This window comes from Lagenorhynchus albirostris, chromosome 10 (assembly GCF_949774975.1).
Source record: "Lagenorhynchus albirostris chromosome 10, mLagAlb1.1, whole genome shotgun sequence".
NCBI lineage: Eukaryota > Metazoa > Chordata > Mammalia > Artiodactyla > Delphinidae > Lagenorhynchus > Lagenorhynchus albirostris.
In genome coordinates, this window is record NC_083104.1 from 64,775,637 (window position 1) to 64,796,111 (window position 20,475).

The window sequence follows — 20,475 nt, forward strand, 5'->3', positions numbered from 1 at the left end:
TAAACAAGAGATTTTCAATGTAGACAAGACAGCCTTATATTGGGAGAAGATGCCATCTAGGACTTTCATAGCTAAGGAGGAGAAGTCAGTGCCTGGCTCCAAAGGACAGGCTTTCTTGTTAGGGGCTAATGCAGCTGGTGGCTTTACGGTGAAGCCAGTGATCATTTACCATTCTGAAAACTCTAGGGCCCTTAAAAATTATGCTCAATCTGCTCTGCCTGTGCTCTGTAAATGAAACAACAAAGCCTGGATGACTGTACATCTGTTTGCAACATGCTTCACTGACCATTTCAAGCCCACTGTTGAGACTTACTGCTCAGAAAAAAAGATTCCTTTCAAAATGTTACTACTCATCGACGGTGCTCCTGGTAACCCAAGAGCTCTGATGGAGATATGCAACGAGATTTTCACGTCTGCCAACACAACATCCGTTCTGTAGCCATAGATCAAAGAGTCATTTCTACTTTCAAGTCTTGTTCTTTAAGAAATACATTTTGTGAGGCTATAGTGAATCCTCTGATGCATCTGGGCAAAGTAAGTCCTTCTGGAAAGGATTCACCATTCTAGATGCCATTAAGAACATTTGTGATTCATGGGAGGAGGTCAAAATATCAACATTAAGAGGAGTTTGGAAGAAGCTGACTGTAACCTTCGTGGATGACTTTGGAGGGGTTCGAGACTTCAGCGGAGGAAGTAACTGCAGATGTGGTGGATGTAGCGAGAGAATTAGAAGCGGAGCCTGAAGATGTGACTGAATGGCTGCAATCTCAGGATAAAACTTTAACCGATGAGGAGTTAACTTTTTATGACAAGCAAAGAAAGTGGCTCCTTGAGATGGTATCTAGTCCTGGTGAAGATGCTGTGAAGATTGTTGAAATAACAACAAAGGACTTAGAATATTACATAAACTTAGTTGATAAAGGAATGGCAGGGTTTGAAAGAACTGACTCCCAATTTGAAAGAATTTCAACTGTGGGCAAAATGCTATCAAACAGCATTGCATGCTACAGAGAAACTGATCGTAAAAGGAAGAGTCAGTCAAGGCAGCAAACTTCATTGTTCTCTTACTTTAAGCTGCCCCAGCCTTCAGCAACTCCCAAGTTGATCAGTCTGTAGCCATCAACATGGAGGCAAGACCTTCCACCAGCAAAAACGATTACAACTTGCTAAAGGCTCAGATGATGGTTAGCGGTTTTTGCCAATAAAGGATTTTTTAATTAAGATATGTGCATTGTTTTCTTAGACATAATGCTATTGAACACTTGACAGACTACAGTGTAGTCTAAACATAACTTTTACATGCACCGGGAAACCAAAAAATTCATGTGACTCGCTTTATGGCAATATTCAGTTTATTACGGTGGTCTGGAACTGAATCAGCTATATCTCCAATGTATGCCTATATATCAATATAACAGAGGGCAGAGGAATGCCAACAACAAAGAAATGTATCATTTAGCCTATAGAGTGCAGGATCATGCAAATGTATACCTGAACCAATCAAGACCACATTAGGGAAAGCACAGCTATCACCCAAAGACCTTCAGTTGGTGGGATAGGGCACCTGGGACAACAAAAGTCATAATTATGATAGCTGGACCTGACTAGGGGGTCTTCTCCCATGGGAGAGGGGGGATGAGAGCATTTGTAGTTGTTACTTGTTTGGCAATGCCCCCACTTGCACGTAGAACTCCTTAATACAGAGTGAGGTCATTCCAGAGTTAACGTCGGGGTGGGGACACCCAGAAATTTGAAACTGAAATTTAGAAAGAGTTTTTCTCATAGTATCTGGGCTATAAACTACACATTTGGGGGCTTTTGACAGTCACCGTTCTCTTCAGCAGAGATAGGAGACCACTGCAAACACCTAGATACAACATACATAGAAAGGAATCTGAAGGGTTTTTTAGTCCCTGGTTCCAGTTGTTTTTGGAAGCCCAAACTTATTCCTGCCTTTGGGTTCTGTGTAACATAGAAACATCCTTAAAATACCCCCACCCCTTTAGCATTATCTAGTTGGAAGTAAGTTTGTTACCTGCAACATAATAATCCCAGATTAATTCAAAATTGTAGAGTGTGGTCCAGAGATAGAGTCTGCAAGTCTGGTGCAAAGTCTGTCACAAGAGACAGAAGAGGAACTGGAAAGGTAAATTAAAACTTAACTCAGATCCAGCAATCTACTTTTGGGTATATATCCAAAAGAACAGAAAGCAGAGTCACAAAAAAAATGTGCACATCCATGTTCATAGCAGCATTATTCACAATAGCCAAAAGATGAAAGCACATGTCAATCAATGGATGAAATGGATTAAAATACACATACAGTGAAATATTACTCAAACTTAGAAAGGAAAAACTGTCACATGTTGGAACATGGATAAACCTTGAGAACATTATGCTAAGAGAAATAAGCTGTCACAAAAAAGATAAATACTGTATTACTGTATTCACTTATATGAGGTATCCAGAGTAGTAATTCATAGAAACGAAGTAGAATGATGACTGACAGGGGCTAAGGAAAGGGGGAAATGAAGAGTTATTGTTTATGGGTAGAGAGAGAATTTCAGTTTTGCAAGATGAAAAAGTTCTGGAGATTAAGTGCACAACATGCTTAACACTACTGAACTGTACACTTAAAAATGGTTAAGATGACAAATTCTATGTTATATGTATTTAACCACAATTTTTAAAAATTTTAATTAGGATGAGACCAATATGCTTCAATAAGAAATTTGGACTTAACTCCTAAATGCAAAGGAGAGCATCTAAAGGTTAAAAAAAACAACTCTACTGAAGTAGGACTTATGCAGCATAAAACTCACCCATTTCAATTGCACAATTCAATGATTTTTAGTAAAGTTACTGAATTGTAACACAATCACCATGTTTCAGAACATTTTCATCATCCCCACAATGTGTATATATGTTATGTTAATGGCACAGGGGAATTAAGGATGTTAATCAGGTGACCTGGACATAGCAACATTATCCTGGATTATCCAGGTGAACTCAATGTAATCACTTCCTTAAGTGTGAGAGGGAACTGGAAGACAGAACCAGAGAGAGAGCAGTGTGAGAAGGACCCACACAACATGCTGGCTCTGAAGATGGAGAAAAGAGGCCATAAGACAAGGTACGGTATGTGGCCCCTGGAAGTGGGAAAAGGCAAAGAAACGAACTCTCCAGCAAGAACACAGCCCTGTTACACCTTTATTTTAGCCCAGTGAGACTCATTTTGGATTTCTGAACTCCATAACCGTAAAATCATAAATTGGTGTTTTTATAAACCACTAAGTTTGTGGTAATTTATTAACAACAGCAAAAAATTAATACAATGGCTATTCATTATATTATTCTTTCTACTTTACTATATGTTTGAAAATGTTCATCATACAAGAAAACTATGAATATAAAAAACTAAAAGGTTACAAATAAAAAGGTGCTATTTTCTGCTGAGTCATTTCCTTCATCATAACTCGGCTCTCAAGAACTCAATTATCCATTAAAGATGCACACTTAGAAGTTAACTCCTATTCTTCTTGCCTCCCGCCACCCCACCCCCACCCCCGCCATGTAACTGTCATGGATACTTCCTAAAAAGGTAAATAATCATTAGGTTCAGTGCTAACTGAAATTTCTGAAGATATGAGAACAGAGTAGAAATGCGCAGAGTAGCCATGAAAATGTAAAATACTCAAAAAGTCCCAGAATGACAAACAGAAAATGTGATTCAAACAAAACTAACTTCATAAAAAAAACATTTGTGGTTTACTGTTGTTCATGGAACTTTCGTTGGGACATAATTTAAAGTAGCAGTTATGAAATGATTAAGTAAATCTATAATTATGGTTTTCAAAAGTGTGTTTACCTCACAAGGAGCTTAGAATAAGCCAGCAATGGTTAAAATGCGTCTTATCCTACAGCCTAGTCAGAGATCTGTTTTCTAAAAAATACTAGCAACTTTTTTTTTATTTTTAAAAAAGGGAAAAGTGCCAAAAAGCTAAATTGTAAGCCAGCGTTCCACTCTCAAATCTAGCTGTTGTTTCTGCATACAGAGAAAAAAAATGCAGGGGCTTCTAAAAGAAATCACACACCTTTTACATATACCTTTGATTAAAATGCTCCACACCTGTCTTATATGTCTTGCCTAGAGATTTCCTGATGGTGTGCTACAGGGGCCAGCTTCAAAGCCTCTTCAGTTTCATCGCCCCTAAAGAACCACGCTGACCACACCATCTTTGAAGAACACAACAGTAAGCCTCAGCATACATCACCTCCAAAATTGCATACTAGGGTACGTGTCTAAGACCCTATGTTATGAATCTTATTCTGTCCTCTAAAAACAAAAAGGTAAATAAAACTTGGCCAAGTTCTATGCAATATGATGAACAAAGCCAATGCAACGTTATCATCACCACCAAATAATGTCACATGGCCTTAATGCCTACTCTGCTCATTCTGCAGCCAACCCATCTCCAAATACTCTGTGGCTATATTTGGCTGTTCTCTAGTACATGTGAGATAGGTACCTTAAAAAGCTACATACACTGGAAGACTAAATTAAATTGGATAGAACTTGAAAAAAGACTGGGATAAAGGCAGATTTTATCACAGCTCATAAACCTGAGAGGACCAGCCCCCCTTTTATTTTACAAACTAATAAAATGACAGTATAAAAGATGTCAGATGCCATTTTTAGTAGTACCTAATCCCTGAGAACAAACAAGGAAGACAACATGTAAAGAATATTTCCTGTAAAAGTCCTATGACACTTGCAGACAGTCTCACATACTCTGTTCAGTGTTTTCATGTCTGGGCAACCAACTGCACATAAGAAGCAGTCAGGTTTGGACAGCTCATCCAACTATGGCATTTATTTTACATTACAGAAGAATTTTTAAAAATAGCTACTTTGCATGATACTGCATAATTACCACCAGTTAAATTACTATCAAAAAAAAAATCACAAAACCATCCAAACAAACAAGGGGGGAAAAAACTAATTTGGTTTACAAAGAAAAACTAATAAAAGCTTAAGAAAAACCATTTCTGTATCTTTTTCTTATTCCTTAAAAAGAGTGGTCTCTCAAAGAGAGAAAAGCAGCAAACATCCCCAAATAATGTAAACACAGTCAAAAAGTTTATGTATTTCAAGCTTCGCAAAGGTCAAGGAGATCTCCCTCTCTCTCCAGTAGTTTCTTTGGATCCTTTGTGGCTAAGGGTAAGGTAAATACACTTAGCTCAACACTATTAAGACAAGCAACCAAAATCTGCTTCATTCTCCATAAAATCCTTCATGACTCTGACAAGTTCCATTTAAAAATTAGCAATATCTTTACAAAAGACTGCTAACTAATAAACACAGAAGGAACAACAGAATTAGAAAATTACCTTTTTGCAACCACTAGGCAATAAATAACTCAAGCAAGGATCATCAATGGATACTAAAACAGGAGAAAGATTGCTGGGGAAAAGGATATTCTCACAGTCTATCACAGATTACTTACTAATTACAAAGAAGAATAACAGGTGGACACTGTCTTAACTAAATACTCAAATTTAGCATAATAATGGGACAAAAGCAGATGCCTCCTGATGTGATGCAACAGAAGACACATTTCTAACAACAACAAAACGTTTAACCTGAATTTAACCATGAGGAAACAGACCAATCAACAATATGGGACACTCCAGAGGACAATTGGCCTGGACTTTTAAAAAATGTCAATGTCATAAAACAAGCAAATGGCAAAGGTGAGGTTAAAGACATGACAACCTAATATAGCATGAGATGCTTGAGAAGACTCTGGATTTTTTTTTAAAAAGTTATAAAGGGCATCTGGGGAACAAATAGGAAAATCTAGATATGAACTGTATATTGGATAACACTATTATTTCCAGGCTAACTTCCTTGGGAGTGACAATGACATTGCAGATATGTAGCATGACGCCCTTGTTCTTAGAAGATATCTGCTGAAGGACTAAGAGGTGAAATGTCATGATGTCTGCAATTTATCTCAAATGGTTCAGGGAAGAAAAATAAAATAAAATCCAGAGAGAGAACTTTCACACATTGCCGGTGGGAATGAAAAATGGTAGTTACTTTGGAAAAGAGTTTGGCAGTTTCTTAAAAAGACATAATTTTACAATACAAAATAGCAATCAATTCCTAGATATCTACCCAGAAGAAAAAAAACACACATCTAAAGCCTTGCAAATGAATGTTCATAGCAGTTTTATTCATAATAGCCAAGTAGAAAAAAATCCAAATGTCCATCAACTGGTAAATGGATAAACAAAATGTGGTATATCCATGCAATGGAAAATTACTCAGCAACAAAAATACTGATACACGCTAAAACATGGATAAACCTCATAAACAAAACACTAACTGAAAGAAGCCAGATACAAAAGATCACTTATGGGACTTTCCTGGTGGTCCAGTAGCTTAAGAATCCGTGCTCCCAATGCAGGGGGCCCGGTTTCAATCCCTGGTCAGGGAACTAGATCCCACATGCATGCCGCAACTACAAGTTTGCATGCCACAACTAAGAGTCCACATGCTGCAACTAAGAGTCCACGTGCCACACTAAAACACGCCGCAATGAAGATCCCGCATGCCATGACTAAAACACGGCGCAGCCTAAATAAATAAATAATTTTTTTAAAAAAAGACTCCTTGGGCTTCCCTGGTGGCGCAGTAGTTGAGAGTCCACCTGCCGATGCAGGGGACACGGGTTCGTACCCCAGTCCGGGAAGATCCCACATGCCGTGGAGCAGCTGGGCCCACGAGCCATGGCCGCTGAGCCTGCGTGTCCGGAGCCTGTGCTCCACAACGGGAGAGGCCACAACAGTGAGAGGCCCACATACCGCAAAAAAAAATAAATAAATAAAATAAAATAAATAAAAAATAAAGACTCCTTATTATATGATTCCATTGATATAAACAGTAAAAGAAAAGGCAATTATTTAGAGACAGAAAAAAAATTAGTGTTTGCCTGAGGCTGGAAGTAGGAATGGTGATTAACTATAAATAGGCAGGCAAAGTCTTCTTGAAATGATGAAAATATTATACAACTGGATTGTAGTGATGGTTGCTCAGTTCTGTAAACTTACTAAAAATCATTCAATTATCTATTTTAAATGGGTTAATTTATGATATGTAAATTATACTTCAATAAAGATACTTAAAAAATAAAGCAGATATGGTAAAATGGCAATTATACAGATAGTCACTGTGCTAATCTTTCAACTCTTCTATAGTTTTGAAAGTCTTCAAAATAAAAAGTTGGGGGACAGATCAGAATGACCTCTGCAAAGTACATACACTCACCCCGAAATTAGTGTTTCTAACTGTAGATTACCTAAAAGAAGTAAAGGACAGAGCACAACTCTGATAGATTTAGGATTAAATAAAAGAACAACATATTGGAACCTAGGGCAAATTTTTATCTAAGGATGTGATTAACAATTTTTTCTCTACTTAGGTATTATTTTTTCCTAATTACACAAGTAATACATATTCATTATAGAAAATGTGAGAATTAAAGTGAAAAAGAAAGTATAAAAAAGAAAATAAAAAACTTCATAATCTCATAGCCAGAGATAAGTATTTGTAGTTTGTTTTTTATCCTTCAGGTAAATGCAGATCCATTTTGGCGAAGGAAAGCTATCTAAACGCAACATCATCACAACTTGATTATTCAATTGGTATACTAAAATTTTACATCATATCCAAACAATCACATAAATCGTAAGAATAAAAAGGCAGAATAAAAAATTTTAGATGCAAATCCAATACTTCCTTTCAGCTTCCAATTAAAAATTTCAGGGACTTCCCTGTGGCTCAGTGGTTAAGAATCCGCCTACCAATGCAGGGGACACGGGTTCGAGCCCTGGTCCAGGAAGATCCCACATGCCTCAGAGCAACTAAGCCCATGTGCCACAACTACTGAACCTGCACTCTAGAGCCCATGAGCCACAACTACTACTGAAGCCCATGCGCCTAGAGCCCATGCTGCGCAACAAGAGAAGCCACCGCAATAAGAAGCCTGCGCACCACAATGAAGAGTAGCCCCTGCTCGCCGCACCTAGAGAAAGCCCGCGCACAGCAATGAAGACCCAATGCAGCCAAAACTAAATTAATTAACTAATTAAAAAAAAATTTCACACACTAGCCTCAGCTCTCTCCCAAAACCCTCCTAAAATATAGGTATAGTGCTACAGATTGAATGAACGTTTGTGTCCCCCCAAAATTCACTGTGAAACCCTAACTCTCAATGTGATGGTATTAGGAGGTGGAGCCTTTCGGAGGTTATTAGGTCACAAGGGTAAAGCCCTCACGAATGGAATTAGTGTCCTTATAAAAGCCATCCCAGAGAGCTCCCTTGCCCCTTCCACCACATGGGGTTACAGTGAAAAGTCAATCATCTGTAAACCAGGAATCGGACCCTCACCAGACACTGAATCTGCTGGCACCCTGACCTTGGACTTCCCAGCCTCCATATATGTGAGAAATAAATCTCTGTTGTTTATCAAGCCACACCATCTATGGTATTTTTGTTATAGCAGCCTGAATGAAGAAAAATGCGGGAAAAAGTCAGAAATTCACAAGGACCAAATGAACAAGTGAGGAGGCAATATTTGGGTGGCTAGAAAGCATAGAGACAAGTGGTAAATGACTTAGCCGACCTGAGAAAGATGACTCCTCCCCGGCCAGCAGTGGGGACAAGTAGAGAAGCAATCCAATTAAAATGAGGATTCCCCAAAAGGTTCAGAAATTAAGAGCACCAGGTACCCTACAAGTGAAGGTAAATACATGGATAAAAACAGAAGTTATGCATTTGCCTAAACTATGCATCAGACCTCAGATCCTCAATACAGTCTAAACACTGCATAGCTGGTGACTGCCCCACCCTGGAGGAAATGGGTGGAGCTGTTAAGCCCTCATTTAACAAACCCTACAGTTAGGCCCACAACTTTCAAACCACTTTTTGTGTCCTACTCTTAAATACGAGTAGATAGCTAATAAACAGCAAGTACGTAAGGTAAAGTATCTAATATGATAGAAAAAAACTAAAGCAAGCAAACAGAAAACGCAACCTGAAGAAAACAACACCGAGGAGATCTCAGAAAAGAGAGCAAAAGTTTTGTCAAAAGATTAAAAGAGGGGAAAAAAAAGATAAGACAGGACCAGAACAGAAAATCCAGTGTCTGAAAAATAGGAGATCTAAGAAAAGAGAACAGAGAAAATGAAGAAGAGAAAATCAAAGAATTAATTCAAGAAAATTTCTAAGATCTAAAAAAAACAAAACAAATGAACACACATAAGAAAAGAGAAACAGAGGTATAGACAGAGAGAACAAACAGGTGGTGGCAAAGGGGGGAGGGGGAGGAAAGAAATTGGTGAGGGAGATAAGAGGAACCAACTTCCAGCTGCAAAAAAATGAGCCACAGTTATGAAATGTACAGTGTGAGGAACATAATCAATAACTATGTAATATCTTTGTATGGTGACATATCATAACTAGACTTATCAGACTTACTGTGGTGATCATTTTGAAATATATAAAAATACCAAATCACTATATTGTGTAACAGGAACTAACAGTGTTATTGTAGGTCAATTATACTTCAAAAACAAACAAACTCATTGAAAAAGAGATCAGATTTGTGGTTACCAGAGGCAGAAGGGGGAACTGCAGGAAGGCAGTCAAAAGGTACAAAATCCCAGATATAAGATAAATAAGCACTAGGGATGTAATGTACAACATGATAAATATAATTATCATTGCTATATGTTATATATGAAGGTTAGTAAGAGACTAAATTCTAAGAGTTCACTCACAAGAAAAAAATTTTTTCTATTTCTTTAATTTTGTATCTATATGACATGATGGATGTTTACTAAACTTACTGTGATAATCATTTCATGAGGTATGTAAGTTGAATCATTATGCTGTACACCTTAAAGTTATACAGTGGTGTAGTATCTCAATAAAACTGGAAGAAAAAAATAAGAAACATTCCAAGAACAGAGGACAGTTTCCAGACTAAAAGGGCTCCCCAAGGCTAAGCACAACGTATGAGAACACAGGCTGAAATGCATCACTGTCAAATTTCAGGACACTGGGGACACAGCAAAGTTACCAAAAGCTTCCAGAAAGGGAAAAAACAGAATTCATTCAAAGAAGAAAGAATCAGAACAGCATCACATTTCAACATTTCCACTGAAAAACACAAAACAAAGGAACAGTGCCTTCAAAATTCTGAGAAAAATACTTCCAATCTTCAAATTGCTACCTAACCAAACCTGGGATTATCAACTAAACATCAGAGTAAAATACAGTTTCAGAATACGAAAGTCTCAAATTTTACCTCCTCTGCACTCTCAGGAACTTTTAAAAAATGGGGTCCAAGAAACAGGGGTTCCAACAAAGTGGGGAAAGTATGAAAGAAATCCCCGGGGTACCAGGGGAGCTGTGCAGCAGACCTAGAGTTCTACCAGTCCAGTCATAGTGGGTCAAACACGGTGGAAGACTTCTTCACAAAGATAAAACCAATAGAACACCTGAAGTGTCTAAACCTACTGAGAAGAGATTCATAGACAGTAAGTAGTTTGAGGATAACTTAGTTTAAAAAATCTGATCCCAGACTTCCCTGGTGGAGCAGTGGTTAAGAATCTACCTGCCAATGCAGGGACACGGGTTCGAGCCCTGGTCCGGGAAGGTCCTACATGCCACGGAGCAACTAAGCCCGTGCGCCACAACTACTGAGCCTGCGCTCTAGAGCCCGCGAGCCACAACTACTAAGCCTGCGTGCCACAACTACTGAGCCCGTGCACCTAGAGCCCGTGCTCCACAAGAGAAACCACCGCAATGAGAAGCCCGCGCAGCGCAACGAAGAGTAGCCCCCACTTGCCACAACTAGAGAAAGCCCGTGCGCGGCAATGAAGACCCAAAAATAAATAATAAGTAAATAAATTTTTTTTAAATCTGATCCCTATACAGAAAAAACAGAATATTCTGTATATCCTGTATACAGATGTTGTCTACAGATGTTGAACTATAATGCTGTATACCTGAAACTTAATAAATAAAGCATTTTAAAACTATCTAAGAAACTGAGCAAACCAAAAAATCAAGACAATGATTCCCCCTAGGACAGCAAAAGATTGTGCAGAAAAGGAAAATGAATCCCAGTACACTAATGGCTCAAGTGTCAATAAGGATTTAAATAGTTAAAACAACATAAACACTGAAAACTGATTTAACCAAATCACAAATAATTAAAATGGGAGCATTAGAGAGAGGGTGAGTGTAACTGAAAATTACCATGTGCTGGGTACAGCTCTAAATCTTTACACATATTAATTTATCCAATTCTCAGGTAAAAACTGATATTGTCTTTATATATAAGGAACCAAGACACAGAGAGAGTAAAATAACTTGCCAAAGGTCACACAGATAGTAAATAGCAGAAGCTTTGAACTTTGCTCTTTACCACCACATTGCCTCTCACAGAATAACATCCTCATCTCCCTGTGGGAAGTCAACAGATAATGGTCAAAACAGAAAAAAAAAAAAAATCAATGGAGGTAAAAACCCAAAAAATCAGCTGAAAGAATTTAAAAAGACTGCCTTTGGAAATGAGTAAGACAAAAGGACTCTAGAATCCCTGGTTCCTTTTAACAAGCCTGTAGAACTACCTTACCCTTTAAACTATGTGCCTTTACAATGCAGATAAAATGAAAATTGTAAGAAGAAAATGGGGCTTCCCTGCTGGCGCAGTGGTTGAGAGTCCACCTGCCGATGCAGGGGACACGGGTTCGTGCCCCGGTCTGGGAAGATCCCACATGCCGCGGAGCGGCTGGGCCCGTGAGCCGTGGCCACTGGGCCTGCGCGTCCGGGGCCTGTGCTCCGCAGCGGGAGAGGCCACAGCAGTGAGAGGCCCGCGTACCGAAAAAATAAAATAAAATAAAATAAGTAAATAAATAAATAAAATAAAATGTACTTCCCTTTAAAAATATTTTTTAAGTGAACATTAAAATTCTTATTCAACCTTAGAAAACCGGACATACACACCAGTACAAGAGGAAGAATCTCAAAACCAAGCCCAAATATATACATAAGCATTTGATATATGATAAAGATAGCATTTCAAATCATTGGGGGGAAATGCGTATTTCACAATAAATGGGAAAACTGACTAATCGTCTGAAAAACACGTTAGATATAAACCCCAGCACACTGCCAAATAAGTTTCATCTGTATAAAAAATTTATATGTAAATTATGCAATCATAAAGAAAACAAAAGGTGAATAATTATATAACGATTAAGTGGGGGAAGGATTTCTAAGCATGAAACCAAAGGCAGAAATCAAAAAGGAAAAGACTGCTGGATTCAACTTCACAAAAAAACTGCTACACAGTTAAAACAAAAATCATAAACCATGTTAAAAGACAAAGTGGAGGAAAGGTTAAGTATTTAATAAGCTATTTTCCTTAATATGCAAAGAGCTCACACAAATCAATGAAAAAAGAACAATCCAATAGAGGTAGAGAGAAAAACACACAAAAAAGTCACAGAAAAATATAAATGGCCTCAACAAAGATGGGGAGGGAAGGGGGATACAAATGGCCAATAAGGATAAGGAAAGATGTCCTACCTCACTCATAATTAAAGCAATACAAATTAAAATGAATATATATTTAACCTATCAGACCAGCAACAATGTAAAGACCATTCTTCCATGGCTAAGAGGGTGGCAAAACAAGCACTCTTGTATACTGACAGTAAAAATGAAAACTGGTACAATACATTTGAAGTGAATTTGATACTACCTATCAAAATTTATACTGGCCATACACCTAGCCCCAGCAATCCCACTTCTAGGACTGTATCCACAAGTTTGTATAAAGATACCTATACCAGAGCAGCTTTATGAAAGCAAATACCTAGAAACTGTCCATCAGTAAGGAAGTGGTTAAACAAAATGTGGTCAGCCACAATGGAATACCATGCATCCATTAAAAAAAAAAGAAAAATAATGTCCACATTGTAAAGTTAAACAAGCTAACCTAAGAACAGTATGTATAGTGTGATTCCATTTGTGTGTGTTTTAAAATAAGGGGATAAGACCTCTATACGTGAGATGGTGCACCTCCATATCCTGCTCTCCCAGTTAAAAAAATCTTGACAACTGAGGTGGATGATTGACCTGAAATGGCTTGGCCTAAAGTCCATACTCAACAACATATAAAAGTTTGTTTTAAAGCACTGAGGAGGGGAACATTTCTATAACCAGGTAAAGGAATATTGTGAAGCCTTTAAAATAAAAGCGCAGAATCATATTTATTAAGAATGGAGAAATGGGGACTTCCCTGGTTGTCCAGCGGTAAAGAATCTGCCTTACAATGCAGGGGACGCGGGTTCAATCCCTGGTCAGGGAACTAAGATCCCACATGCTGCAGGACAACTAAGCCCGCATGTCACAACTACTGAACTCATGTGCCTCAACTAGAGAGCCTGCGTGCCACAAACTACAGAGCCCACACGCTCTGGAACCCACGCACCACAACTATAGAGCCCACGCGCCCTGGAGCCTGCGAGCCACAGAGAGAGAAAACATGCCGCCACAACTAGAGAGAAGCCTGTGCGCCGCTACGAAAGATCCCGCATGCCTCAACGAAGATCCCACGTGCCGCAACTAAGACCCGACACAGCCAAAAATAAGTTAAGTAAGTAAATAAATAAATAAATAAATAAATCTTTTTTAAAAATGAATGGAGAAATGGTCATATTTTTAAGTGAAAACAGACTACAAATAGTGTGTATATTGGTTGAAGGGTATCCCCCTGAATTCATGTCCTCCCAGAACCTCAGAACCATGATCTTATTTGGAAACAGAGTCTGTGCAGACATAATCAGTTAAGATGTGGTCATACTAGATTAGGTTGGGTCCTAAATCCAACTGGCTGGTTTCCTTCTAAGGAGACACATACCCCCACCCTCCCACCCCCTACCCCCCTCAACACACACACACACACACACACACACACACACACACACACACACACACACACACACACACACACGGAAGAAGGTCATGTGACTTCTGAGACAAACTGGAGTGATGCATCTACAAGCCAAGGAACACCAAGAAACGCCAGGAGCTATCAGAAGCTAAGAAGAGGTAAGGAAGAATTCTTCTCTAAGAATCTTCAGAGGGAGCATAGCCCTGCCCATGCCCTGAATTCAGACTTCCAACCTCCAGAACTGTAAGAGAATAAATTTGTTTTAAGCCACCCAGCTTGTGGTAATTTGTTATGGCAGTCCTAGAAACCCATACAGCGTGTAAAACACAACAATCAGGAGCACAGACTCTGGTCCCAGGTTGCTTATACTTGAATCCTATTTCTACCATGTATTACCCACATAACTTTAGGTAAGTTATTTAACCTCACTGAGTCTCTAATCCTTTTCTGTAAAATGAAGATAACAGTATTTATTTCCCAGAATTATTATGAACATTAAATTATATATTAAACTTAATCACTTAAAAAAATACCCAGAATATAGTAAATACTCCACTTTTGTAAAGCAAGCACAGGTACACACACACACAATAGTATTAAAAGGATATAGATCAAAAGGTTAAAATTGCTTATTTCTGGGTCCCACGAGTATGGCTTATTTTTTTCTTTTTGGTATTTTCTAGCTTATATGCAGTAAGATCTATGTCATAATACAATTTTTACTATTTTTTAATTTTCAAATATTTTAAAGGCAGTAGTTCCCAGTTACAGGTGTATGCAAACCCCATCCCTCGGCTAATGATTTCCACTACTCAAAGCCTGTTATCAAAGTATTTTTTTAATTAAAAAGCAAAATTTACTTTAGAAGATAAATGCTGACCACAAAGCATTTTAGAAGCACATCGTGTATCATTCAATCAATCATTAGTAAGCTGTTGCTACATAATAGGCTATGAATCACTGACCTCAAGCACAATAATTCAAGTTCAAACTCCTGGAAACACTGTACAGACCTGAGGCTCAAACGTTTTAAGAAAACGTAACCATTCATTTTTAAAAGTGAGTCTTTTCAAACCCAGTACATAGTAAATTCAATGAGGCTGAGTTCCATATTTGGAATAAACTGCTACCCCTCCCAAGACATACATTAACTTTGGCAAATCATTAGAAAATCACTTACAAAATCAATTACCCTTCCACAGAGTGAAAAATATATTAGCATTATCTGTACAAGATGGTTTAATAATGAGTTAAAGTGAGTTTCAGTTTTGTGTTTTGGGTCCCTAAAAAGTTCAAATTATGAAATGTGTTCTCTGACAGTACCTCATAAGTAAATTCAGATAAGCTCACTGCTAGGTAGTTTACTTAACACATTTTGCTCTTAACACAGCAAAACAAAGGTTTAATAAGTATATGTAATCACTAGATGAGAGTCTGTTTATACAGTGAAGAAAACCCACTGCACGGGTTTTTCGTTGCTTTTTGTTGGTATTTATTATGTGTTTTTTTATTGAATTACAGTTGATTTACAATATATTAGTTTCACCACTGCATTGTTAATTTAAAAAGTATATCTATTTGATCATCCTATCCAAGTACCTCGACAGCTAATTCACTGCCCACTGAAGCAAAGAAGGTGCAAGAGATATGGTACCCACTAGTCTGGATAGGAAGAATAATTATTCAAATAGCAATACCACTGCTATTAAAAGTTTTTATATATATTTAATTTTTTATATACGCATATACATATACACACATGCAAAAAAATTACCTGTGTATATGTACAAAAGTCTATAGACATGAACATTTTCTAAAAGGTACAGAAGAAATAGTAGTGGCTATTTCTAGAAAGGAGAGGGGATTTTTGCTTTTCACTATTCATCCACAGGTTGCAAATTCGCGGCCCAAGGACCACATCCCACCTACAGATGTAGTTTATTTGGCCCACACAATGTTTTAAAAGTATTTAAAATAGTTGCTAATGTTTGAAAATCAGGAAATTTCCCATAAAAATCTGAATTTCTGGCTTCTCTTGAAAAAATGGAAAAATCTAAGAACGCTGGGCCCCTATTCCAGCGTGGCAATATTTGACTTAAGGCAAGTATCAGACATCCTCTTTATAAAAGGCAAGTGCTTTCTAGCTCACACATACTTCAACTGTTCATGTCCCCCACCTGACATCTATAAGCATTTTAGTTTGCAACTCCTGCTTAGACCCTTCTAAACTATTTGAACTTACTATGTGCTTATGCTGCTTTTTTACAGTTTTTCCTCAATAAAAAATACTGGCAAAGATCCAGGAGAACTTCAGCGATTTTACAAAATATTTTTCTCCATTCATATCTAAATAACTGTTACCTAACTTTGACTAATACATTCTCTCATAAACCGATTACAAAAGATATTTAGTATAAGGAGACATGCCTGGAAAGGTAGGTATATAACAAGGTGGGGCCAACCTGCAGAGGGCTCAGATTGCTTCCAGAAACAATATTCTTGTTGTTACTTAAATTTTAATTTGGTTTCATGTCATGTATGTCCAAATTAAACCTACAAACAAAAGAGCCTGAAAAGAAGCTTAGTTTATAGAACTTGTTTCTTTTAACAGCACTAGACTTCAAGACTTCCATAAAAACAAAATCTTTATTCCCACCTACCTTCAGGTACTACTTCAACAAATATTTGTTGAGCACCTACTACATACAAAGAGTTGCATCAGATGCTTAGGAAGAAACAAAGGCCGTTAGGGGACATTTTCCTCTCCAGGCTGTGTATCGTATATGATAACTGTTATTAAAAAGGCAAGAGTGCAGTTCAGAGAAGACAGCACTACCGAGAATTCGTGTCCTAATTTCAAAAAAAAACAATAGGATTTCACGAGGTATAAAGAAAGGAAATAACAGTATTTTAGGTAGAAGAAAAAAGTTAAAAATTGGGAAAGCAGGGCTTCCCTGGTGGCGCAGTGGTTGAGTCCGCCTGCCGATGCGGGGGACACAGCTTCGTGCCCGGTCCGGGAAGATCCAACATGCCACGGAGCGGCTGGGCCCGTGAGCCATGGCCGCTGAGCCTGCGCGTCCAGAGCCTTTGCTCCGCAACGCGAGAGGCCACAACAGTGAGAGGCCTGCATACGGGGGGGGGGGGGGGGGGGGGGGGATTGGGAAAGCAAAAGTATGTGTGGGAAATGAGCAGCGGCCAGCTTGAATGGGGCAGAGAGGAGCAGGATATCCATCACAAAAGATATGCTGGATCAATCTATGGAAGGTCCTGAATGTCAAGCTAAAGCTCTCTGCTCTTTACCTGGTCGGCAACAAGGCACAAAGGTTCCTGAGAAAAGAAGGGCCCTAATCAAAGCTGTGATTCAGAAAGACTGACCTGGTAGGGGTATGTCCACAAAATGGACTGGAAGGAGGAGAACCTGGTGCAGAAAACCAATTTGGAGACTATTCCTATGTTACCCTGTTAAAGTGGTAACATAATCTATATAAGCTAAGGTGATGGCAAGGAGAATGGAAAAAAGAGACAGTTGGGAGGTGCACTGCAGAGTGGAAATGAGCTGGGTTTGGCAAATGATCTGGGGTATCCAGGAAAGAGAGGGCACTGGAAATAACACAGTTCAAGCCTTATGTCTGGAAGACCACTGTAGCTATTAATGAAACAGGAAAAAGTCATAAAGAAAAGCTGAAGGATTGGGGGCAGGGAGGATTGACCTTTTGAACATACATTTAGTTTTTGGTGCCAATAGAACATGCATAAGTTTTTTCCCCCATCAGAAAACCTTGCACACTTTTCTGGCCCAATTTTCAGTGGTGGCCAAAGCAAGTACAGTACATATTTAATACAAGTAAAGGATATATTTAATGGAGAGTCAATGAGAAGCCAATTCCAGAGCATATAATATGATCAAAATTAAACTCTACAGAATGAAGATGGACTCCCACCTCAACCATATGCAAAAATTAACTCAAAATGGATCAGTGAACTAAATATAAGAGATGAAACCATAAAACTCTTAGAAGAAAACATAGAGGTAAATCTTCATGATCTTGGATTGGCATAAATTATTAGCTATAACACCAAAAGCACAAGCAACAAAAAATTAAATAAATTGGACCTCACCAAAATTAAAAACAATTATGCATCATAGGACATTAACAAGAAAATTTTAGAAACAATCCATAGGGGACTTCCCTGGTGGCACAGTGGTTAAGAATCCGCCTGCCAATGCAGAGGACATGGGTTCGAGCCCTGGTCCAGGAAGATCCCACATGCCACAGAGCAACTAAGCCCGTGAGCCACAACTCCCGAAGCCCGAGCGCCTAGAGCCCGAGCTCTGCAACACATGAAGACACCGCAATGAGAAGCCCATGCACCGCAACGAAGAGTAGCCCCTGCTCATCACAACTAGAGAAAGCCCATGCACAGCAATGAAGACCCAACGCAACCAAAAATAAATAAATAAATAGATTTTTTTAAATTATGAAAAAAAACAATCCACAGAATTGGAGAAAATATTTGCAAATCAAATATCTGATAAGGGTCTAGTATCCAAAATATATAAAGAACCCTTATAACTGAACAACAAAAAGACAAACAGTCCAGTTAAAAAACCAGCAAAGGACTTTCATAGACATTTCTCCAAAAAAGATATACAAATGGCCAACAAGCATATGAAAAGACATTCATCACGATTAGTAACCAGAGAAATGCAAATCAATCTCACAATGAGGTACCACTGCAGACTCACTATAATTTAAAAAAGGAAAATAAGTGTTGTCAAGTTTGTAGGAAAATTGGTACAGACCCTCAAACATTGCTAGGGGAATGTAAATGATTCAGCCACTGTGGAAAATAGTTTGGTGGCTCCTCAAAAAGTTAAATATAGAATTACCATATGACCCAGCAATTCAACTGCTACATATATATCCAAAGAAATGAAAACAGGTACTCAAACAAGTATACCTAAACGCATGTTCACAGCAGCGCGATTCACAATAGCCAAAAGGTAGAGATGGCTCAAATGTCCACCAATGGATGAATGGACAAACTGTGGTATACACATACACTGGAATATTAAACAGCCATTAAGAGGAATGAAGTACTGATACATACTATACACAACAAGATGAAGCTTGAAAGAAGCCACACACAAAAGGAAAAATATTTATGATTCCATTTATATACATCCATAGAGAAAGAATTCATATTGGTGGTTGCCAGGGGCTGGGGGGAGAAGGGAATGGGGAGCAACTTCTTGATGGGTGTCGGGTTTCCTTTTGCAGTGAAGAAAATGTTTTAGCTAGACAGAGGTATGGTTGCACAACATTGTGAACACACTAAATACCACTGAATTGTCAACTTTACTGTGGTTCAATTTTATGTCAATTTCACCCCAATTTTTAAAAAACCAACAATATTCCAAAGCAAAAATAAAAATAAGCTTCATCTCTCGTCACTTCTGATCCCATTAACCACATTCTTGCCAAGCCAATCTTCCAGACAGCTCTGCTCCAATTAATTGCTCCTTCCTGGTTTCACTCAGGAAATATCCTCCACCTAACATTACACAACTTTTCCATCAATTCAAATCCCAACCATTTCAAACCTTCTAAGAAAGCAACCTACCCACAGCAAGCACCCAATATTTGTGAATCACTGGTTCTGTTTGATTCAGTCCATTCTTAGCTGTTCTGAAATTTTACTCAGTTAATTCAGCATTAACATATGAATGCTGCTTCCTTACTATCCCCAAACTTTTTCTCTCATAGTTTCAGGCATGTTCTTTTCCTGTTAGAGAGCAAATTATGATAGAGGCTGTCTTCTGCTGTTGTATTACACTATCTGCCAGGGGTCTATCCAAAGTACGTTTCTTTAAATACTGTCTGGTTGAGGGAATTCCCCGGTGGTCCAGTGGTTAGGACTCAGTGCTTTCAAGGCCGGGGCCCAGATTCAATCCCCGGTGGGGAACTAAATAAGATCCCGTAAGCCTTGTGACCAATAAATAAATAAATAAATACTGTTTGGTTGAGTTTTTGCTGTTATGTGCTAGACAAATTGGGGTGGGGGAGTCGGAAGACAAGAGATGGTAAAGAAACACCTCCACCCACCCTGGCGATAATGGAGATTAGTTCTGACTTGATATAAAATGAATCTTGATGCTCTATTTGTAAACTATTTTATATTATACCCAGAGTCCCCACCTGTGTGTGCCACTCAAAAAAGGCCAAAAAAAGTGGGAAAGAAGAAGGTCCAAACCAAGAACTCCCAACCTTCTTAAAAATGCAATAGCGTGCACAACACGCAACCCTTCCTACTCTCTTCCTAAAGCTGCTGCTTGGCACACATTTTTAAAGGAGACCATTATTAATATCATGTTTTATCTGTCATAAAGAGACTTTTCCTAGATGCATACATATAAACCAGAGAGTGGATCAGAAA

At 38.4% G+C, this 20,475-nt stretch overlaps 1 protein-coding gene and 1 pseudogene across 4 annotated transcripts in view; one reads left to right on the top strand and one right to left on the bottom strand.

The window, feature by feature from the left end:
• ILRUN (inflammation and lipid regulator with UBA-like and NBR1-like domains) overlaps positions 1 to 20,475 on the bottom strand; it is a 121,970-nt gene that overhangs the window by 96,600 nt on the left and 4,895 nt on the right. The gene's annotated exons all lie outside the window — the stretch shown is intronic.
• On the top strand, positions 633 to 1,205 carry LOC132527405 (tigger transposable element-derived protein 1-like; annotated as a pseudogene).